At 49.0% G+C, this 24,349-nt stretch overlaps 1 protein-coding gene across 3 annotated transcripts in view; it reads right to left on the reverse strand.

Moving 5' to 3' along the window:
* Positions 1–24,349, reverse strand: part of ctdspla (CTD (carboxy-terminal domain, RNA polymerase II, polypeptide A) small phosphatase-like a) — a 217,444-nt gene that overhangs the window by 78,232 nt on the left and 114,863 nt on the right. The gene's annotated exons all lie outside the window — the stretch shown is intronic.

Below are 24,349 nucleotides of genomic sequence, written 5' to 3' on the forward strand. Positions count from 1 at the left end.
AAAATTAGCTGAAGAAAATAGCTGGCATCATTTTTGCCACAGTTTAGAGGCTGCTTATCAGTATAGAGGATTGCTTATCTAGGATGTTTCAATTCCCTCCCTTAAACCTATCTCCTTTCCCTTGCCTTGCCCCTTGAGTAGATCGCTTTAAGATTTTGGAGAAGTTAAGGAAGTTTAGTTAGTCTTCTTGTGAAGAGAGTTGTCAATATGAAGATTTACTAACAAAACTGATCCAGTGATCATTATGACGAAGGGTTCAAATATCAAATGAGTTCTGAGAAAATCAAGCCAGATAAAATCTTTAGCCTACAAGACAGACCTGTGGAATAGGTTAGCAAGAATGTGCACGGTCTGTGGGTTCAATTGACAATTACGTGTTTTCTGGAAGGCATTGTGATGGACAATCACAGGATAGGTGGAGTTGATTTAAGAAAAAATCACCGGAGGTTGCAGGAGGCAGACATTTAGCCCATTGCGCCTGTGCTGGTTCTTTGAAAGAGCTGTCCAATTAGTCCCATGACCCTGCTCCTTCTCCTTAGTTGTTCTTTTTGTATGTATCGAATTTCCTTTTAAGAGTTTCACTTTATAGTCAATTTCCATTTCTTCCAGGCAGTGCATTCCAGATCATCATTCGATACTCACTCTATAAAAATGTTTTCCTCAAGTTGCCTCTGGTTTTTGTGCCAATTATCATAGATTTGTGTTCTCTGGTTACTGGTAACAGTTTCTCTTTAGTTACTTCATCAAAACTCTTCATTATTTTGAATGCTTCTATAAAATCTCTGAATAACTGTCTCTGCCTCAAGGAGAACAACGCCAATTTCTCCAGTCTCTTCATGCAACTGCAGTATCTCACTCCAGGAATGAGGTTGACGTACTGACTTGCAAAGGAAGCCTGTTCTTATTCCAATTCAGGTATCCAAGAGACTGCCCTACTGTGAACAACCCAATCTTTTTTTTTAAGTGGCAATTCAACATGGCCAATCCACCTGTCCTGCACATTTTTGGGTTGTGGGGGCGAGACCCACACAGACACGGGGAGAATGTGCAGACTCCACAAGGACAGTGACCCGGGGCCGGGATCGAACCCAGGCCCTCGACGCATGAGGCAGCAGTGCTAACCAGTGTGCCACCGTGCCGCTCCTTGAACTGCCTGATCTTGATCAACATTGTTTTGTTGCAAATGTTTCATGGTAAAGAATGATGAAGGGACCAACTGCATCGGAGCCAAATTTGATGACGATACAGAGATAGGGAGGAAAGCAAGTTGTGAGAAGGACATAACCTATCTATAACTTCTTTTTTTTTTTCTAAAAAAATTTAGGTTATCCAATTATTTTTTCCAATTAAGGGGCAATTTAGCATGGCCAATCCACCTACTCTGCACATTTTTGGGTTGTGGGGGCGAAACCCACGCATACACGGGGAGAATGTGCAAACTCCACACGGACAGTGACCCAGAGCCGGGATCGTACCTGGGACCTCAGCGCCGTGAGGCGGTTGTGCTAACCACTAGGCCACCGTTCTGCCTACCTATCTATAACTTGCAGGGTTTTTTTTAAGAGAGTGGGCAAAAACTTGCAAGGTGGAGTATAATGTGGGAAAACGTGAGGTTGTCCATTGGGAAGAATAAAAAAAGAGAACGGTATTTAAAGTAAAAAAGACTGCAAAATTCTGTGATACAGATCTCAGGTACATGAATCACAAAACGTTAGTATGCAGATACTGCGAGTAATTAAGAAGGTAAATGGAATGCTGGCCTTTATTGCAAGGGGGTTGGGGTATACAAGTAGGGAGGTCTTGCTACAACTGTACAGGACATTGACAAGACCATACTTAGAGTACTGCATACAGTTTTGTTCTTCTTATTTGCATTGGAGGGGGTTCAGAAAAGGGTCACGAGAGCGATTCCTGGGATCAAAGTATTATCTTATGGGGAAAGGTTGAGCAGGTCGAGACTATGCTCATTGGAGTTTAGGAGAATGAGAAATTATCTCACTGAAACATAAGATTCTGAGGGCATTTGACAGAGTAGGTGCAGAGAGGATGCTTCTCCTCCTGGGGATTCTAGAACTAGGGGACACAGTTTCAAAAGAAGTCGTTACCAATTTATGATGGAGATGAGGAAGAATTTTTTCTCTAGTAATCTCTGTAACAGTCTTCGGAATTCTCTTCCTCAGAGAGCAGTGGAGGCTGGGCCATTGAATATATTCAAGCCTGACTGAGATAGCTTTTTGACAGACAAGGGTATTCTAAATTTATTTTTTAAAAAGACAAACACCTTGGGTGGAATTCTCCCACGAAAATAACTAAGTGCTAGATTTTTCGGCCACGCCTGCCGCAAGATCGGCACGAATGGGATGGGAACCATGTAAAGGTCTGTTGACCTCGTGCAGGAATTTCCTAGTCGCCTGGTGGGTACAGCCGGAAAATCCTGCCCCAAGTTTCATTCAGGCGGTAAAACGGGGGAGAACGCCGCCAACTGTTCTGGCGCGATTCCCATCGCAATCCACCGACACGCAAGTGATTTTTTGGAGCTTGGGGGAAGAGTCCCGTTGGGAAAGAGATATGCAGAACCTAAATACGCCAGCCAGGCCAGTTCCTCGGAGATCGGCACGGCCTTTTTAAAGGGTGCTCTGATCTCCAAACAACCTTACAGTCCCCCATTCCACCCCTTTCCCCTCCCCCCGCAAGTCACCGACACCCCACTATAGGGTCACCGAAGATCCCCTCGCAGGGTGGTCATCACAAATGGTCTCCAGTGCTTCCCACCGGCCTCAAGCTGCGCAAGAATTCTGGAGTCTCCGGCTAAAATCCGGAAATGCATATTTAAATAGGTTTAAATACTCATTTAAATATAAGTAGGGTTCCCGCCCTCAAATGCCTCTGGTGCCAAGGGCTAGGAGCATCATTCTCCGTTCGGTGAGATTCTCCGGGATTAGCGGGACGTGCACCGGAGGCAACACGAGGGGAGAATCGCACCCACCCCTTTTCTTTCCCCAAAACAGTAACTCCAATCCCTTCCAAAAGACCCCACATGATGCTCACTAATTTTCCAAAATTCAATGCAGCGGCCACTACCCCAATAAAGCAGATCAGACTTCACACCATACAGCCAACACTGCACACACACACACACACTTCAAGGGTTAGTCAGGAAGCAGTGGCAGCATATAGTGCCCATTCTGGTACATTTCTACAGTAATTTGCAACACTTTGAACAAGTAGTGCTTTAAAGTGTACCTCCTCCCTGGTTTGGGACTAACCATTTCTCAATCAGTGGAGGTAGGAATACAGAAACAGAAGGAGGCCATTAAGCAAGGAAAAGAGAAATTGGAGGAAAGACAGTGCAACTATTTTTCTACACTGTAAACTGCGCCTTCTAATGTCCTACTTCATCAAAATTTCAGCAGAACCATTGGGTTTGATACAAGACTAATCCCATACCTATCCTGTGTTACTGCTTTTGTAATTATGGTAAAGGGTGAGCAATTCTAGAGCTCAAATCCCTTCATGGCAACATCTGAACATGAATGCAGCAAATCCAGGCTGGCACCAGAGAAATAATCAGAGAATGATAGAATTTACAGTGCGGAAGGAGGCCATTTGGCCCATCGAGTCTGCACCAGCCCTTGGAAATAGCAGCCTACCTCGAAAGCTGCCAGATGGTCAGAGAAACCCATCGGTTTACAAACCAACCCTAGAACCAGTCTGGTCAGTCGTGTGTTCTGAGTTTGACTCAAATCATCTCCGGGGAAAAGCAAGCAATAAGTTAACAACTTGGCAGTGGTCCCCACATTCCCAGAGCGTAAAATGGAAACCCATAAAACTCTAAGAGAGTGATTTCTCGGCTGTGACCTGCCAAAATTGGGACGGTGTGCAGCCGGTAAATCCCACGAGAAGCCTCTTCTGGAATTCCAGGCGGTCACTACACCCCACCAGATCTAATGCAGTCTCAGGAGACATTACGATCTGGATCCTGCCCACGACGGGCAGTATCTAGATTTGCATAGTTAAGTATGCAGTTAAGCTCACTTAACCATGTCTACGCCAGAACTAACCCAGGCGTAGACATCAGCGTTGCCGAGGAGCCCCCAGCCCAGTGCCATTCAGCACTGGTTTCCAAACAGGGACCAGGCGGAAGAGCACTGGGGGTGGGGGGTCCTCCCAGGTGATCGGAGGCCTCAGGTGGCTGACCGCTGGACAGGTTGGTATCCTGGCACTGTTGATGGCACCTGGGCACTGTCACCTTGCCAGCCTGGCAGGGGCATTGCCAGGATGCTAGTGCCAAGGTGCCCTGGTGGCATTTTGCCTGTGCTGGGGATCAGGCCTCGGGATACCCTGCCCCTATGAGGTGGAGTGCTTGGGGCTCGAGGACCCCCCAATGGGGAAGTTTGGGAGGGGGGTGTTAGGCACGAGAGATCGCCAAGCGGAGCTTCTCAGTGCAGGAATTGGGAGCCCTGCCAAGATCCCCAAAAAATAATAGAATGCCGTTCAATAATAGGGTCATTCCCAATGCTTGTAGCACCGGGAAGGACCCCACTAAACCCACCCAAATCTGTAGCTTGTCAAAATGGTAAATAAACTGGTCTGCGGTACCCATTATTTAAATGCAGGAGGAGTGGAATATAGAAATGGCTCTCCCTTACTTATGTTGGGTTATTTAGCCACCTGCATCCACGTCATTTAGGACTGAGCTAGGTACACTGCCTATTAAATAGCAAGTCGAACTGGAGGAGTGCAGGCAGTGAGTTAAAGCAGTGGCAGTGAGGTGGAGCGATGGCGGTGAGGTGGAGCGGTGGCGGTGACGTGGAGCGGTGGTGGTGGCGTGGAGCGGTGACGGTGACGTGGTGAGATGGGCGGTGATGTGGAGCGGTGGCGGTGAGGTGGAGCGGTGGCGGTGACGTGGAGCGATGGCGGTGACGTGGAGCGGTGACGGTGACGTGGTGAGGTGGCGGTGAGGTGGAGCGGTGACGGTGAGGTGGAATGGTGACGGTGACGTGGAGCGGTGGCGCGGTGACGGTGAGGTGGAGCGGTGACGGCGACGTGGTGAGGTGGCGCGATGGCGGTGAGGTGGAGCGGTGACGTGGAGCGGTGGTGGTGAGGTGGAGTGGTGACTGCGGTGGAGCGGTGACGTGGTGAGGTGGCAGTGAGGTGGAGTGGTGACGGTGAGGTGGAGCGGTGGTGGTGAGGTGGAGCGGTGGCGGTGAGGTGGAGCGGTGGCGGTGAGGTGGAGCGGTGGCGGTGACGTGGAGCGGTGGCGGTGAGGTGGAGCGGTGGCGGTGACGTGGAGCGGTGGCGGTGAGGTGGAGCGGTGGCAGTGAGGTGGAGCGGTGGCGGTGAGGTGGAGCGGTGGCAGTGAGGTGGAGCGGTGACTGAGGTGTGGCGGTGAGGTGGAGCGGTGGCGGTGAGGTGGAGCGGTGGCGGTGAGGTGGAGCGGTGGCGGTGACGTGGAGCGGTGGAGGTGGAGCGGTGACGGTGAGGTGGAGAGGTGGCGGTGAGGTGGAGCGGTGGCGGTGAGGTGGAGCGGTGACGGTGAGGTGGAGAGGTGGCGGTGAGGTGGAGCGGTGGCAGTGAGGTGGAGCTGTGGCGGTGAGGTGGAGCGGTGGCGGTGACGTGGAGCGGTGGAGGTGGAGCGGTGACGGTGAGGTGGAGCGGTGGCGGTGAGGTGGAGCGGTGGCGGTGAGGTGGAGCTGTGGCGGTGAGGTGGAGAGGTGGCGGTGAGGTGGAGCGGTGGCAGTGAGGTGGAGCGGTGGCGGTGAGGTGGAGCGGTGGCGGTGAGGTGGAGCGGTGGCGGTGAGGTGGAGCGGTGGCGGTGAGGTGGAGCGATGGCGGTGAGGTGGAGCGGTGGCGGTGAGGTGGCGGTGAGGTGGAGCGGTGGCGGTGATGTGGAGCGGTGGCGGTGACGTGGAGCGGTGGCGGTGACGTGGAGCGGTGGCGGTGAGGTGGAGCAGTGGCGGTGAGGTGGAGCTGTGGCGGTGAGGTGGAGCGTTGGCTGTGAGGTGGAGCGGTGGCGGTGAGGTGGAGCGGTGGCGGTGAGGTGGAGCGATGGCGGTGAGGTGGAGCGGTGGCGGTGAGGTGGAGCAGTGGCGGTGAGGTGGAGCGATGGCGGTGAGGTGGAGCGGTGGCGGTGAGGTGGAGCGATGGCCGTGAGGTGGAGCGATGGCGGTGAGGTGGAGCGGTGGCGGTGAGGTGGAGCAGTGGCGGTGAGGTGGAGCGGTGAGGTGGAGCGGTGGCGGTGAGGTGGAGCAGTGGCGGTGAGGTGGAGCAGTGACGGTGAGGTGGAGCGATGGCGGTGAGGGGAGCGATGGCGGTGAGGTGGAGCGATGGCGGTGAGGTGGAGCTGTGGCGGTGAGGTGGAGCGGTGGCGGTGAGGTGGAGCGATGGCGGTGAGGTGAAGCTGTGGCGGTGAGGTGGAGCGGTGGCGGTGAGGTGGAGCGATGGCGGTGAGGTGAAGCTGTGGCGGTGAGGTGGAGCGGTGGCGGTGAGGTGGAGCGGTGGCGGTGAGGTGGAGCTGTGGCAGTGAGGTGGAGCGGTGGCGGTGAGGTGGCGGTGAGGTGGAGCTGTGACGGTGAGGTGGAGCGGTGGCGGTGAGGTGGAGAGATGGCGGTGAGGTGGAGCGATGGAGGTGAGGTGGAGCGGTGGCGGTGAGTTGGAGCGGTGGCGGTGAGGTGGAGCGATGGAGGTGAGGTGGAGCGATGGAGGTGAGGTGGAGCGGTGGCGGTGAGGTGGAGCGATGGCCGTGAGGTGGAGCGGTGGCGGTGTGGTGGAGCGGTGGCGGTGAGTTGGAGCGGTGGCGGTGAGGTGGAGCGATGGAGGTGAGGTGGAGCGATGGAGGTGAGGTGGAGCGGTGGCGGTGAGGTGGAGCGGTGGCGGTGAGGTGGAGAGGTGGCGGTGAGGTGGAGCGGTGGCGGTGAGGTGGAGCGGTGGCGGTGAGGTGGAGCGGTGGCGGTGAGGTGGAGCGGTGGCGGTGAGGTGGAGCGGTGGCGGTGAGGTGGAGCGGTGAGGTGGCGGTGAGGTGGAGCGGTGGCGGTGATGTGGAGCGGTGGCGGTGACGTGGAGCGATGGCGGTGACGTGGAGCGGTGGCGGTGAGGTGGAGCAGTGGCGGTGAGGTGGAGCTGTGGCGGTGAGGTGGAGCGGTGGCGGTGATGTGGAGCGGTGGCGGTGAGGTGGAGCAGTGGCGGTGAGGTGGAGCAATGGCGGTGAGGTGGAGCGGTGGCGGTGAGGTGGAGCGGTGGCGGTGAGGTGGAGCAGTGGCGGTGAGGTGGAGCAGTGGCGGTGAGGTGGAGCGATGGCGGTGAGGTGAAGCTGTGGCGGTGAGGTGGAGCGGTGGCGGTGAGGTGGAGCGATGGCGGTGAGGTGAAGCTGTGGCGGTGAGGTGGAGCGGTGGCGGTGAGGTGGAGCTGTGGCGGTGAGGTGGAGCGGTGGCGGTGAAGCGGTGGGGTGGAGCGGTGGCGGTGAGGTGGCGGTGAGGTGGAGCTGTGACGGTGAGGTGGAGCGGTGGCGGTGAGGTGGAGAGATGGCGGTGAGGTGGAGCGGTGGCGGTGAGGTGGAGCGATGGCGGTGAGGTGGAGCAATGGCGGTGAGGTGGAGCTGTGGCGGTGAGGTGGAGTGGTGGCGGTGAGGTGGAGCGATGACGGTGAGGTGGAGCGGTGGCGGTGAGGTGGAGCGATGGCGGTGAGGTGGAGCGGTGGCGGTGATGTGGACCGGTGGCGGTGAGGTGGAGCGGTGGCGGTGAGGTGGAGCGGTGGCGGTGAGGTGGAGCGGTGGCGGTGAGGTGGAGCGGTGGCGGTGAGGTGGAGCGGTGGCGGTGAGGTGGAGCGGTGGCGGTGAGGTGGAGCGATGGCGGTGAGGTGGAGCGATGGCCGTGAGGTGGAGCGATGGCGGTGAGGGGAGCGATGGCGGTGAGGTGGAGCGATGGAGGTGAGGTGGAGCGGTGGCGGTGAGTTGGAGCGGTGGCGGTGAGGTGGAGCGATGGAGGTGAGGTGGAGCGATGGAGGTGAGGTGGAGCGGTGGCGGTGAGGTGGAGCGATGGCCGTGAGGTGGAGGGGTGGCGGTGTGGTGGAGCGGTGGCGGTGAGGTGGAGCGATGGCGGTGAGGTGGAGCGGTGGCGGTGAGGGGAGCGATGGCGGTGAGGTGGAGCGATGGAGGTGAGGTGGAGCGGTGGCGGTGAGTTGGAGCGGTGGCGGTGAGGTGGAGCGATGGCCGTGAGGTGGAGCGGTGGCGGTGTGGTGGAGCGGTGGCGGTGAGTTGGAGCGGTGGCGTGGTGAGGTGGCAGTGAGATGGAGCGATGGCGGTGAGTTGGAGCGGTGGCGGTGAGGTGGAGCGATGGCGGTGAGGTGGAGCGGTGGCGGTGAGGTGGAGCGGTGGCGGTGAGGTGGAGCGATGGCGGTGAGGTGGAGCGGTGGCGGTGAGGTGGAGCGATGGCGGTGAGGTGGAGCGATGGCGGTGAGGTGGAGCGATGGCCGTGAGGTGGAGCGATGGCGGTGAGGTGGAGCGGTGGCGGTGAGGTGGAGCAGTGGCGGTGAGGTGGAGCGGTGGCGGTGAGGTGGAGCGGTGGCGGTGAGGTGGAGCGATGGCGGTGAGGTGGAGCGGTGGCGGTGAGGTGGAGCAGTGGCGGTGAGGTGGAGCGGTGGCGGTGAGGTGGAGCAGTGACGGTGAGGTGGAGCGATGGCGGTGAGGGGAGCGATGGCGGTGAGGTGGAGCGATGGCGGTGAGGTGGAGCAGTGACGGTGAGGTACAGCTGGGTGCCCTCAGCTTACAGGTGAAAACTCTGTGCTTTTGATGATGTCACTGAGGGGCAGCCTCTAGAAGGAAAATTGGCTGACATGCTGTTTCAGTTACATAAAGAAAAAGTTACATTAACGCAGCTCCTTTCAGGATGTATCAAAGCAATTTACAATGAAACACTTTTGAAGTAATTGTTGTAACGCAGGAAACACGGCAGCTAAGTTGGGCACAGCAAACTTCACAAACAGCAATGTGACAACAACCAGAGAAACCTTTTGTTTTTAAAAAGTGATATTGGTTGAGGAACAAGTATTTGGACAGGAGATCTGGAAGGTCTCCCTTGTTTTTCTTCCCTTTGGTTCAGCGCAGTCTGTGAAGTGACTCTACTGAGCAAGTTTCCGATTTCGGCCCCTAAGCCACAGAGTGTGGTTCTCCCAAAGGGAGAGAAAGATGAATAAATCGATCAACAAAAGCTATGGGGAAATGTTCTGGGCAGAAGCGAAGACCTATGGGCTGTCTCAGTCAAGATCAATTCATGACATTGGAACACCCCAGGAATAGAGCAGACTTGTGGGGCATAAAACGAGAGGTCGCCGTCTTAGAATAAGAGGTAGCAAAATTTAAAACAGAGATGAGGAGAACTTACTTCTCCGAAAGGGGTGTGAATCTGTAGAATTCGCAACCCCAGAGTGCGGTGGATGCTGGGACAGTGAGTAAATTTAAGGAGGATTTAGACAGATTTTTAATTGGTAATGAGTTGAAGGGTTATGGAGAACGGGCAGTACGGTGAAGTTAAGGGCCAGGTTGAGGTCAACGATGATTGAATGGCAAAGCAGACTTAATGGGCCAAATGGCCTAATTCTGCTCCTATATCTTATGAACTTTAAAAGATCACTTGAACAAGAGTTATGAAGTTTGACCAGCAGTCCTAAGTGTTAAAATAAAACGACTCGTACAGCATGTTGTGTGTGCAGCCCTGTAACAGCAGGCTGCATATTTTGAAATGACCCAAATTCAGTGGCAAACTCCAAAGCAGCTCTTTGAGTAAATTTCATAATCCATAGAACTGCGTTGTTTTCACCTGCTGAAATGCACATATTGTAATTAACCATTTATTAGATATCCGCTTCTTCCAGCATGCACTCTAGAGACACTTTGTGAAATCATGTCTAATAGAGCACATTATGACAAGGGCACACTGTTCCATTAAGGAATCAGCCCCTGGCAATGAGTGTTGCAAGAGAGGTTATGCATTTATTGCTGAAATCCAACCACCTGAAAATGAGTATCGCATAATTGTAGCAATATTGCGAACCTCTGCCATATTCGACTCTAGTAGTTTACAGCATTCGTTTCTGCAAGAATACAGTGACACTAATCACACGTTTACTGTTTCACCAGGAGCGCTGATGTCAGCACAGCACGCTGAACTGTACAAGGTAGGATTGCTGTCACAGCAGTCTGTGTGCATCACCAGGAGGTGGTTCCTCCTCTTGCTGCAAGATCAGAGAATCAGACTTGCTGTCAGAGGTGGAAATCTGTTCCTTGGCCACCGATGAGCTGAGCAGCTTAGACTGTCACAGAGGTTCACGGTGATGTTTTGCATTCACTGACCCGAATGGAACCAGCATGGCTGATGGGGTTGTCAGGGGCTGTACAAAAGCATGGTTGTAAATGAACGGTTTTGACGTTGCTATTTCACTGCTACTGAATGTGGTCAGCAACATGAACAGGGGCAAGTTCTACTGCATTTTACTCTCTCCTCAAACTAAATTGTTGACTTAATAATAAATAGAACATACAACATAAACAGACCTTTCAGGCAACCTGGTTTGTGTGCCACATATTCGCATAACCTTCCATTCAAAAATATCCGTGCTACTGGCTTCAAATACACATTGTGGCAGCAAGTTCCACATTTTAACCATTCTCTGGGCAAGGAAGTTTCTCTTTAATTCCCTGTTGGTTTCATTAGTAACTATCTCATGTTTATGGATTTGAATCTGCTGAAAGCAAACCTACAGAAAATAAACGAATAGGAAACAAACGGAATATTCTTACCGATGACACAACTTTGAATTTCAATCATACCAGTAAACTGGTGAACTAAAGCTTCATCACACTCCGCATTCCTCTTGTGGGTGAATCATGACTGTCACACTTACTTTAAGCAACAGACACTAAATCCAGTGAAGCTATGATGTAGAAAAAAAAATCACCAAAGTAGTGCCCAAACCGATAAAGACGTCCAGAGAACTGGAAAAGTTAATAATCAAAAACGTTGTGATACTATATAAAGGAGGAGACTATTCAGCCCATTGTAGTTGTTTTATGCAGCAACGTTTTCAAACAGCGAATGGTTAAGGTCTGAAATGCACTGCCTGAGAATGAAGTAGAGGTAGGTTCAATCAAGGCGTTCAAAGACGTTGCTGATTTGCCCCAGATGTGTAGGTTAGGGTATGGGGTTGCAGGGATGGGGCGGGAAAGTGGGCTTAGGTAGGGTGCTCCTTCAGAGGGTCAGTGCTGACCCAATGGGCCAAATGGCCTCCTTCTGTATTGTAGTGGTGAAAATGCATCATCTCGCATTTGCCCGGATTGAACTCCATCTGCCATTTCTCCGCCCAACTCTCCAATCTATCTATATTCTGCTGTATTCTCTGACAGTCCCCTTCACTATCTGCTACTCCACCAATCTTAGTGTCATCTGCTGTTACAGTTACAGTCATAGTTCGGGTGTAGAGAAAAGATCAACTTAATACGAGGTAGGTCCATTCAAAAGTCTGATGGCAGCAGGGAAGAAGCTGTTCTTAAGTTGGCCTCCTTGAGAATGGCCTCCGTCTGCACTGTAAATTCTACGATTCTATGATCTGGGTCTCTTCCAGAGATCCCCAGCATTACAGATGTCAGTCTTCAGCCAATACGATTCACTCCGCATGACATCAAGAAATGGCTGAAGTCACTGGATACTGCAAAGGCTATGGGCCCTGACAATATTCCGGCAATGGTACTGAAGACCTGTGCTCCAGAACTTGCCGGAACCCCTAGCCAAGCTGTTCCAGTACAGCTACAACACTGGCAACTACCCGGCAATGTGGAAAATTGCCCAGGTGTCCCCTGTACACAACAAACAGGACAAATCCAACACATTAGATTACCTCCCTCTACTCATTAGCAAAGTGATGGAAGGAGTCATCAACATTGCTATCAAGCGGCACTTACTCAGCAATAACCTGCTCACGAATGCTCAGTTTGGGTTCTCCCAGGGTCACTCAGCTCCTGACCTCATTACAGCCTCGGTTCAAACATGGACAAAAGAGCTGAATGCCAGAGGTGAGGTGAGAGTGACTGCCCTTGACATCAAGGCAGCATGTCACAGTGTATGGCATCATGGAGCCCTAACAAAACTGGAGTCAATGGGAATTAGGGGGGAAACTCTCCGCTGGTTGAATTCATACCTGGCACAAAGGTAGATGGTTGTAGTGGTTGGAGGTCAATCATCTCAGCTACAGGACATCACTGCAGGAGTTCCTCAGGATAGTGTCTCAGGCCGAACCAGCTTCAGCTGCTTCATCAATGACCTCTTTATATCATAAGGTCATAAGCGGGGATGTTTGCGGATGGCTGCACAGTGTTCAGCACCATTCGCGACTCCTCAGATAATGAAGCAGCCCATGTCCAAATGCAGCAAGACCTGGACAATATCCAGGCTGGGCCAAGTGGCAAGTTACATTTGTGCCACACAATTGCCAGGCAATGACCATCTCCAACAAGAGAGATCTAACCACCACCCCTTGACATTCAATGGGTTACCATTGATCAGAAACAGAACTGGACCAGCCATATTAATACTGTGGCTACCAGAGCAGGTCAAAGGCTAGGAATCCTACGGTGCATAACTCACCTCCTGACACCCCCCCCCCCCCCCCCCCCCCCCAAAAGGCTGTCCGCCATCTACAAGGCACAAGTCAGGAGTGCAGTGGAATACTCTCCATTTGCCTGGATGAGTGCATCTCCAACAAAGCAAGAAGCTTAACACAATCCAGGAAAGCAGCCCACTTAATTGCTCCTCCTTCCACAAACATTCAGACCCTCCACCATCGACAAACAATGGCAGCTATGTGTACCATCTACAAGATGCACTGCAGGTTCTTGCCAAGATTCCTTAAGGAAGCACCTTCCAAACCCACGATCACTACCATCTAGAAGGACAAGAGCAGCAGATGCCTGGGAACACCACCACTTGGAGGTTCCCCTCCAAGTCACTCACCACCCTGACTTGGAAATATATTGCCGTTTCGTCACTGTCCTATGGAAAAATCCTGGAAGTCCCTCCGTAAAAGCACTGTGGGTAAATCTGCACCTCAGGGATTGAAGCGGTTTAAGTAAGTGACTCACCACCACCAAAGTAATGGGTATCAGAAGCTCGCAGAAGAAGAAATAGGTGTTTGAAGGAGCGGGGCTGGGGCATTTTAAGGTCAATGGGGAAAATGAATTAGAATAGCAAACAGTGTGGCCAACTTTGATTTAAATAGGATGAGGGTGCAAGCACAGATCTGGGTGTCCAAAAGCACTTGGCAATTAATTACATTTTAAAATTGGCCTCTGTTATGCAGACAAGAGTAGCAGCCATTGTGCACACCATATGTCTGTCCCGCAGGTGGCAATGAGAAAAATGTCCAGGTATTGCATTTTTAGTTATGTTTGGTTGAGGGATAAATGTTGGCCACGGTGCCAGGAGATAGGCTGCTCTCTGCAAAGTGCTACGGGATATTTTACATCCACCTGAGTAGACAGATGCGGCCTTTTTAACATCTCACTCAATGTCAGCTAATATGCGTGCTCAGGTCTTGGAGGGGAGCTTGAACCCACAGCTATCTGACACCAAGGTAAGAGTACACCACGCTGAGCAGCTGACAGTGGATGCAAAAATGGAAAAGTCAGCATTATTTCAAGAAATCATAGAATGATATAATAGAGAGGGTGGCCCATCCTGCCTGTGGCAATTAATCCCACATTCATTGATTATTTTTTCCCTCAAAATATTTATCCAATTTTCTATCCCGTTATTGTGTCCCCCATCTCCCAACTGATTTTTTGTTTGCCATTTACAACCTAGGATTGATAAACCAAGCTCAGTAAAACAAACTGTAAACGTATCCCATGGGACTTCAATTACCAAAGAAAATAAGCCTCCTGCCATCCAAAATTCAGCCAAAGTCCTATTCATTGCATGGTGAATAATGAAGTTATCACAGCAACAATAAAAAAATTAAGGGAAACAGCCGAATTAAGTTTCTTCTCACATCTCACAAACGCAAATTTCAGTGACTTTACGAGTTTGATTACAAAGTGCGACCAGAAAGATGGCTTAACGTTTAAAAGTACATTATAACAATATCATATCGCAGGAACGATTATTAAACAAAATGTAAACGGGACGGTGGCATAGTGGTTAGCCTCATGGCGCCGAGGTCAAGGGTTCGATCCTGGCCCTGGGTCACTGTCCGTGTGGATTTTGCACATTCTCCCCGTGTCTGCGTGGGTCTCACCCTCACAACCCAAAGATGTGCAGGGATTGGCCATGCTAAATTGCCCCTTAATTGGAAAGAAAAAGAATTGGGCACTTAAATGTTTTTTTTAAATAAACAAAATGCTCGTAAAAGCAACATAAGTAGGTATTAGAGATCAAAAGTTTGGTTGAAGAGGTAGGTTTGAAGAGTGTTTAAAAGGGGACAGAGGTAGACAGGCGGAGAGGTTTAGGGAATAGAACGGGAAATCCAAAGCCTAGGACCCAGGAAGCTGAAGACACAGCTACTGTGCAAGAAGTGATTATGCAGAATGAGTAAAATCAATGATGTGCAAGAGGCCAGGATTGAAGGTGGCAACAGAGATTTTGGAAAGTTGTAGGGCTGGAGACGGTTATATGGACAGAGAGGGGTATAGGGCTGGTGGAGTTCACATTGGTGGGGGAAGAGGATGACATATTAATGGAATAAAATATTTGGATGTGGTAGTGACTGTGAACTGAAAATGAAAATTGCTTACTGTCACAAGTGGGCTTCAAATGAAGTTACTGTGAAAAGCCCCTAGTCGCCACATTGCGGCGCCTGTTCGGGAGGCTGGTACAGGAATTGAACCCGCGCTGCTGGCCTTGTTCTGCTTTCAAGCCAGCTGTTACTGAAGTTCTTCCGTTTGCTTGTGTCAGGGGGTTAAGGCCTCACTCTAATGCCCCCTGTGACTGCAGAGATCAAATCCCAAGGAATTGTGCAAAGGCCCTTTACATTTCTACGGCCAGGCCCTGCCCAACAGAGATGATAATTATGTGAGGAGAAAAAGATCCTGAAACCTCTGTGGAACTTATTAATGGGTGGGTTTGGTTGTATGGAGAATTAGAAAAGTTAAAGGAGAAGTTAGAAGTGCAGGTTAATGACGACGACTTTAAACTAGTTAAAGGGGCCGAGGGCTCAGGAGAGGTTAGTAAAGTTTACAGAACACGTCATAGAACAGAGAGTATAGAAGGTGACAGGAATCTAACTTCAGGCAGAGCAAAAACGGGGACAAATATGAGAAGGTCAATGCAGGATTGAGGGTGTTGTACCTAAATCTGCACAGTATACGGAACAAGGTAAATGAGCTTTTTGTGCACATTGAATTTGGCCGGTACCATGTTGTGGGCATCACAGAGACGTGGCTGCAAGGGGATCAGGGCTGGGATCTAAATATATAAAGATATTTGTCCTATCGAAAGGACAGGCAGATGGGCAGAATTGGGTTGGATTGTTAGTAAGGAATGAAATTAAATTGATAGCAAAGGTAAAAAAAACCCTGATGGGAGTTATGTACAGGCCCTCTAGCAGTAGCCAGGATGTGGGGCAGAAAATAAATCAGGAGATAGAAACGGCATGCAAAAAAGGCAATATTACAATAATCATGGGGGACTTCAATATGCAGGTGGACTGGGGAAAATCAGGTTGGTAGTGGATCCCGAGAAAAGGAATTTGTGGAATGTCTAAGAAATGGTTTTTTGGAACAGATTGTGACAAAGCCCATTCGGGAACAGGCAATTCTGGATTTGGGGATGTGTAATGGAGCAGAATCGATTAGGGATCTTAAGGTGAAAGGAACCCTTAGGGAGCAGTGACTTTAACTTTACCCTGCAGTTTGAGAGGGAGAAGCTGGAATCAGATGTAACGGTATTACAATTGAATAAAGGTAACTACAAAGACATGAGGGAGGAGCTGGCCAGAGTTTGGAGAAGGAGCCTAGCAGGGAAGACAGTGGAACAACAATGGCAGGAGTTTTTGGGGGTTATTCGGGACGCACAACAGAAATTCATCCCAAGGAGGAAGAAACATAATAAGGGGAGGACAAGGCATCCATGGCTGACGAGGGAAGTCAAGGACAGCATAAGAGCAAAAGAAAAAGCATACAAAGTGGCGAGGATTAGTGGGAAGCCAGAGGATTGGGAAGCCTCTAAAAGCAAGCAGAGGACAACTAAAAAAGCAATGAGGGGGGGTGGGGGGTTGAAGATGAAAAACAAGTGCAAGACCCCATTTGGAATATTGTGAGCAGTTTTGGGCCCATATCTAAGGAAGGATGAGCTGGCCTTGGAAAGGGTCCAGAGGAGATTCAAAAGAATGATCCCTGGAGTGAAAAGTTTGTCATATGAGGAGCGGTTGAGGGCTCTGGGTCTGTACTCGTTGGAGTTTAGAAGGATGAATGGGGGGGATCTTATTGAAATTTGCAGGATACCGAGAGGCCTGGATAGAGTGGACGTGAAGAGGATGTTCCACTCTAGAACTTGAGGGCTCAGCCTCAGACTGTAGGCATGGTCCTTTAAAACAGGGATGGGGAGCAATTTCTTCAAAAGAGGGCTAAAAGGGGTCATGAAATATCTTTGGCTAACAGGGTTAAGGAAAATCCCAAAGCCTTTTATTCATATATAAGGAGCAAGAGGGTAACTAGAGAAAGGTTTGGCCCACTCAAAGACAAAAGAGGGAATTTATGCGTGGAGTCAGAGGACATGAGTGAGCTTCTTAATGAGTACTTTACATCGGTATTCACCAAGGAGAGGGACATGACGGATGTTGAGGCTAGGGATGGATGTTTAAATACTCTAGGTCATGTCGGCATAAGGAAGGGGAGGTTTTGGGTATTCTAAAAGGCATTAAGGTGGACAAGTCCCCAGGACCGGATGCGATCTATCCCAGGTTACTGAGGGAAGCGAGGGACGAAATAGCTGGGGCCTTAACAGATATCTTTGCAGCATCCTTGAGCACGGGTGAGGTCCCGGAGGACTGGAGAATTGCTAATGTTGTCCCTTTGTTTAAGACGGGTAGCAGGGATAATCCAGGGAATTATAGACCTGTGAGCTTGACGCCAGTGGTAGGCAAACTGTTGGAGAAGATACTGAGGGATAGGATCTATTCACATCTGGAAGAAAATAGACTTATCAGTGATTGGCAGCATGGTTTTGTGCAGGGAAGGTTATGTCTTACAAACCTAATAGAATTCTTTGAGGAAGTGACAAAGTTAATTGATGAGGGAAGGGCTGGAGATGTCATATACATCGGCTTCAGTAAAGCATTTGATAAAGTTTCCCATGGCAGGTTGATGGAAAAAGTGATGTCGTATGGGGTTCAGGGTGTACTAGCTAGATAGATAAAGAACTGGCTGGGCAACAGGAGACAGAGAGTAGTGGTGGAAGGGAGTGTCTCAAAATGGAAAAAGGTGACTAGTGGTGTTCCACAGGGATCCATGCTCGGACCACTGTTGTTTGTGATATACATAAATGATCTGGACGAAGGTATAAGTAGTCTGATGAGCAAGTTTGCAGATGATACTAAGATTGGTTGAGTTGCAGATAGCGAGGCGGACTGTCAGAGAATACAGCAAAATATAGATAGATTGGAGAGTTCGGCAGAGAAATGGCAGATGGTGTTCAATCCAGGCAAATGCGAGGTGATGCATTTTGGAAGATCTAACTCAAGAGCAGACTATATGGTCAATGGAAGAGTCCTGGGGAAAATTGATGCACAGAGAGATCTGGGAGTTCAGGTCCATTGTACCCTGAAGGTGGCAACGCAGGTCGATAGAGTGGTCAAGAAGGCATGCAGCATGCTTGCCTTCATCAGACGGGGTGTTGAGTACAAGAGTCAGCAGGTCATGTTACAGTTGTATCGGACTTTGGTTAGGTCACATTTGGAATACTGCGTGCAGTTCTGGTCGCCACATTACCAGAAGGATGTGGATGCTTTAGAGAGGGTGCAGAGGAGTTTCACCAGGATGTTGCCTGGTATGGAGGGTGCTAGCTATGAAGAAAGGTTGAATAGATTAGGATTGTTTTCGTTGGAAAGACGGCGGTTGAGGGGAGACCTGATTGAGGTCTACAAAATTATGAGGTATGGACAGGGTGGATAGCAACAAGCTTTTTCCAAGAGTGGGGGTGTCAATTACAAGGGGTCACGATTTCAAGGTGAGAGGGGGAAAGTTTAAGGGAGATGTTCATGGAAAGTTTTTTAAGCAGAGGGTGGTGGGTGCCTGGAATGCTTTGCCAGCGGAGGTGGTAGAGGCAGGCACGATAGCATCATTTAAGATGCATCTGGACAGATATATGAACGGGTGGGGAACAGAGAGAAGTAGACCTTGGAAAATAGGCAACAGGTTTAGATAAAGGATCTGGATCGGCGCATGCTGGGAGGGCCGAAGGGCCTGTTCCTGTGCTGTAATTTTCTTGTTCTTTAGAACTTGAGGGCACAGCCTCAGACTGTAGGCATGGTCCTTTAAAACAGAGATGAGGATGAATTTCTTCAGCCAGCGGGTGGTATATCTGTGGAACTCTTTGCTGCAGAAGTCTGCTGAAGCCAAATCTGCCCCGCTGTTACCAGACTCCTAAATGACCCGCTTATGGACTGATTTGATCTCTTCACACATCTTCTCTACTGAGTAGTACTGCACTCCCTATGCTCCACCTGATGCCTGTGTCTACGTATTTACGTTGTGTATTTAATGTTTATCCTTTGTATTTTCTTTTCATGTTCGGAGCGATTTATCTGAACTGCACGCAGAACAATACTTTCCACTGTACCTTGGTACACATGACAATAAACAAATTCATTCATCCATCACGGAGTGTCTTTAAGACAGAGATAGATAAGTTATTGATTAATTATGGGTTATGGGGAGAAGACAGGACAATGGATATGAGAAACATATCAGCTATGATTGAATGGCGGAGCAGACTCGATGGGCTGAATATCCCACCATTCGTGTGTAAATGAAAAGGAGACCATATCAGGGTCAGTGTCAGGGGCTGGTTTAGCACAGGGCTAAATCACTGGCTTTGAAAGCAGACCAAGGCAGGCCAGCAGCACGATTTAATTCCCGTACCAGCCTCCCCGAACAGGAGCCGGAATGTGGCGACTAGGGGCTTTTCACAGTAACCTCATTTGAAGCCTACTTGTGACAATAAGCGATTTTCATTCATTTTTCATGCTGTGATCCTCCACTCACGTTTGAATGTGTGCAAATGAATTAACCCTTTTAGTTCATCCTATCGAATTTTCTGTGGGATTATTAATAGAGAATTGGCTTACACGAGCACAGAGGCTGTTGGGAATATACACCACCACGTGAAGGGGGAATCAAAAGCACCTTTCTGTTTACAGGCGGGTGGTGAGGGGAGAAATTAGGGCTGTTTAAATTAAACACTCTCCTGTCTATTGCCACTTGATTACCTACACATGGCCACACCTCGCTCAGGCATTCTCGTTCATTATTTGACTGCATGCAGCGAGTGAGATTTGTTTGCTCCAGTTATTTGTGCTTTGGCGCTTTTTTTAAAACTCCTGGCACCAACACTCTGATCTGAACACCCAATGAAAGGAGCCTTTCAGAGCAGGAGCTCTTTCTGCCAATGCATTCCAATTCTGGATACAAAATAAGACATTGGCTGGGTTGTGTTGAAATACAGAAACAGAGCAGTCTCCTGTAGGTTCAGGAAGTTGAGCCAGTGACAGGTCTGAGCAGGAAATTCCCAGATTCACAGTAGTGGTTCCACAACGACTGGGGCGTGGGCTGCAACATGTGTTAAAATAAATCAATCAATCAGGGGTGCGGCTTCTGAATGTCTCCAGTTTGAAATGCATGTGTGTGCACATCAGCTAACAGCGCACAGGGTCAGTGATGACCCAATGGAATAACAGCCAGTCAACACTTGACTTTAAAATTCGTCTTGTGGCCTTCAAATCCCTCCATGGCCGTGCCCTTCCCCATCTCTGCAGCAGTTTCCAGCCCCATGACCCTCTCTGCGCCCCTCCAATCCTGGCCTCATCCTAGATTTTCATGCTTCCTGCCAATTCATTCCTTCAGCTGCCAAGGCCCTAAGCTCCAGAATATCCACCGTACAACTCTGTGCCTCTCTCTCCCCTCCTGCTTAAAACCTACTGTTGACCAAGCTTTTGATCACCCATCCTACCCAGCACTTCGCGTGGCTTGTCGCCAAATTTTGTTTGATCGTGCTCGTGAAATGCCTTGCAACATTCCACTACAGTTGCGATATAAATACGAGTTGCTGTTTATGTTGGTTTGGTACACATTGATGTAATAATGGCACGTGGAAAGGGTAGGGTTGCTGGACAGCAACTGGTGCTTGCAGAGTGTTCAGCACGCAGGGAGAATGGAAGATCAGTAGAGATAATTGATGGGAATGAAATGCAGACCCATTGAAGTATCAGCGGAGAGCTGCTGGACGGTCATTTACATACAGGCTGTCTCCCGTCTGCCCCATTTAATGAAGGAAGAACTGTAAAAGAAAGATCCGGAAATAAAAACAGGCATTGCTAGAAATGTCCATCCGCTTCAGTTAGCTTCTGCAAGGAGAATGGATGGTGTTAATTAGATAGATTTTGCAGCAAGCAAACAGGGCATTCAGCCCAACTGGACTACGCTGTTGTTTCTGCTCCATATGAGCCTCCTCCCACGTTCATGTCAACCTTACTGCATCTTCAACTCCCCTTTACCCCTTCGTCTCTTATCCAAATGCATTGCTATTCATCTCAACTACTCCCTTTGGTAACACGTCCATATTTTTACCACTGTCTGGGTACAGAATTTCTCCTGAATTCTTTATTGGATCAGTGACTATCATATATTTAGGGCCTCAATACAGATAGCTGACTTGCTGGGTATTTCCAGCATTTGTTGTTTTTATTTGAACACAATAGACAGCACAAATGTGAGCTTGCAGATTTTAATGAGTTTCCAATGCAATTCTGTACTGTCATTCTGCCAACATACCTGGAAAATACTCAAGCCTCGCACCACAGATATCGAAAGGTCATTTCCTCCCTGGCCTCATGGAGGAAATAAAAGGCATCATGCATGCTGTGGATCTGCAAAGTCTTTTTGTTTCCAATTGATAGCCAGAAGCATACAGGAATGAGCCACTGCTTTTTCAACACCAAGACACAGCCAGTTACTGGCAAACAGTGCCTCTTGCATTTCAATACTGTTCTCACACATTCCAAACCGTCACCTCTTCCCACATCATAAAGTGCCTGAACTAGCGATGTTCGGGGATCAGGAAAAGAGGCAGTCCACTCCAAATATAATTGGGGTATATAGAAATACACAGCCAGTAATACACTGGATCAGGGTGAGCTAACTGACTTAATACTACCTTTGAGGAAATGTTTGTTGTATGTTTGACAACAAATAATTCTGTATGGCCATTCTTTTGCTGAAAAATAGTACTGAAAAAGACAAGACGAGTGGCGCTTGATAGCCATGTGTCACCCGGCTCTGCGAGCACCGGGAAATACGCTGCTAAACGCGTTCACTATGGGACTTTGCTCCCTTTTAGCAAAATCGCGTCCAGAGTTAATGTTTCATGTTTACGTAGCGTAACTGAAGAAGAGTAATTTACAGCTCTTCTATGGGAATAGTGTGGGAAAGTGGTGTTGAGGTAGATCATCGGCCATGATCTAATTGAATGGCAAAGCAGGCTGGATGAATGGCCCACTCTTGCTCGCGTTCGCATATTCCCATCTCCACGGATGCTGCCAGACGTGCTGAGATTTTCCAGCACTTTGTTTTCATTTCAGATTTCTAATAAGGTCAGAAGTGGGGATGTTCGCAGATGACTGCACAATGTTCAGCACCATTCACGCGCTTCAGGTACTGATGCATTTCAGATTTTGAAGCATCGGAGGCATTTTGCTTTTGAGTATTATTTGAAGCATTTTCACCTTTGTAGTGTAGCAAATTTGGCAGGCAATATGGACAAAGCATCACCCCACAAATGAAAAGAGGCTGATTAGGATCATCTGTTTTATTGATGTTAATTGAGGAATAAATATTTGCCAAGTTACTCCCCTGCTCTTCCTTGAATAGTGGTATAGGGTCTTTCATGTCCACCTGAGCAGGCAAATAGGGCTTACGTTTAACATCTCATCTCAACTACAGCACTTCAGACAGTGCTGCACTCGAGACAGAAGTGGACTGTCAATTTAGATCATGCGCTCAACTCTCTGGAGGAGTGGGAACTGGAATTCGCAGCCTTTCTGACTCAGAAAAAAGTGCCACCATTTGAGCTTGAGCTGACACCCAACTGACAACAATTCTATTACTTTCCTTGAATAATGCAAGTTACAAACTAGAAGCTGGATGATGTTCAGCAGGGGCCCCTTTCTTGGAGTGAGGTTTCTGAGTGACAGCCATAAAAACTTTTCACTACATTTATAACCAGCTGCCTCACCCCATGAGAGTTGAATTTGTTCTGAAATCACAAGTGAAAAAACATTGCACGATGAAGCAGATGTTGTTGTCTGCAGCCCTGCACACACCAGATAACAGGTACTCGGAACTCCGGTAACGTATATCACTTTAAGTGAGCTTTGTTCCTTCCTCATTTATTGCTACCCATACAGGCCCACTCCCAACTGCTTTCAATCTGCTATTCGACTTTGATAGCGCCGGGCAGATACAGATGACCTAATTTTCCTGAGTTTCCAGTGGGCTTTTGTTTCAGAATGCCAAAATTCATCCAGATGCCATGGAGGAAATAACTACACTCTGCACAGTGGAGACAAGGCCATTTCCTCCCTGGATACCACAGAGTGACTAACATTTTCCACATATTAACATAAGCAAAAACAGACTTTGTGTTTCAGCTCAGTTGCAATGCATTCAGGAGATTGTGGAGTGCAAGTCACACTAAATGAGGATAATAAAATATAAATTGTAACCTTGGAGCCAGGGCATCAAAGAACTTGCATTGAAACAGCTTCTTGAAGACCTTCAAAAAGTACATCACAGCTTTTATGAAGTACTTCTGAAGTGTAGTCACTGTTGTAATGGTGGGAAAAGTAGCAGCCAATTTGGGCACAGCAAACCCACACAAACAGCAAATGAGATGAATGAGCAGATCATTTGTTTTCATGATGTTGACTGAGGGATAAATATTGGCCAGGACACTGGGGGGAACTCCGCTACTCTTCTTACAATAGAGGGAAGGCAAGGCCTGAAAGGAAGCACCTCTGATAGTGCAGCACCACCTCGGTGCTACACTGTGTCAGACTGCTATAAGGGCTCAAGTATCTAGAATGGGGTTTGAACCCATTAGTAATAAAAACAATCTTGCATTTCTAGATCCCGGGATAACTTATGAACAGAATTGTTTTTTTGGCAAATATGACAACTAACGTTTCACACAGCATCTGTTGGATGTTTGTTGAGGCCTCTCTGCAAATGTGGACAATTTATTTTTTATTCACAGGATGCGCGCGTCATTTGGCAAGGTCACCATTTATTGCCTATCCCGATATACCCAAACTGTAATAGGCGCCAAGCTAGAATGATAGATTTGGACTTAGAATCAAATCCCTACAGTGCAGAAGGAGGCCATTCAGCCCATTAAGTCTGCACCGACCCTCCGAAGGTGCACCCTACTTAGGCCCACACGCTACCCCTGTAACCCCATCTAACCTTTTTGGACACTAAGGGACAATTTAGCACAGCCAATCAACCTAACCTGCACATCTTTGGACTGGGGGAGGAAACCGGAGCACTCGGGAGGCAACCCATGCAGACAGAGAGAATGTGCAAACTCCATACAGTTACCAAAGGTCGGAACAGCACCCAGGTCCCTGGTGCTGTGAGGCAGCAGTGCTAACCACTCTGCCATGTTTCCTTCCTTAAAGGGCATTAGTTAATCACAGGGAGATTTGACAAACAATCCATAGCTTCATGGTCACCATTATTGATATCTGCTTTTTGTTCCAATTTATTTAATTAACTAAAATTTAAATTCCTAGCTGCCATGTTTGGATATGAACTCATTACTCTAGATCATTAGTCCAGACCTCTAGATTACTAGTCCAGTAACATAACTACTATGCAACCATACCTCCTGTGGAGAACTGGGGTGAACAAGACCGATTTGATGACACTTCATTGACCCACCCATCTCACCTCTTAGTTGAATATAATATTCAAATGAAGAGCCTGGACATTTAGAATTAGACCCCAGCAACAGACAGCAATATCAGCCAGCATGCAAAGATTAAATGTTTCCATGTCTAGCAAGACTTTAATGAAAGGGCAAAAGTAAAAGATAAT

The sequence above is a fragment of the Scyliorhinus canicula genome, chromosome 5 (assembly GCF_902713615.1).
Source record: "Scyliorhinus canicula chromosome 5, sScyCan1.1, whole genome shotgun sequence".
NCBI classification, from domain to species: domain Eukaryota; kingdom Metazoa; phylum Chordata; class Chondrichthyes; order Carcharhiniformes; family Scyliorhinidae; genus Scyliorhinus; species Scyliorhinus canicula.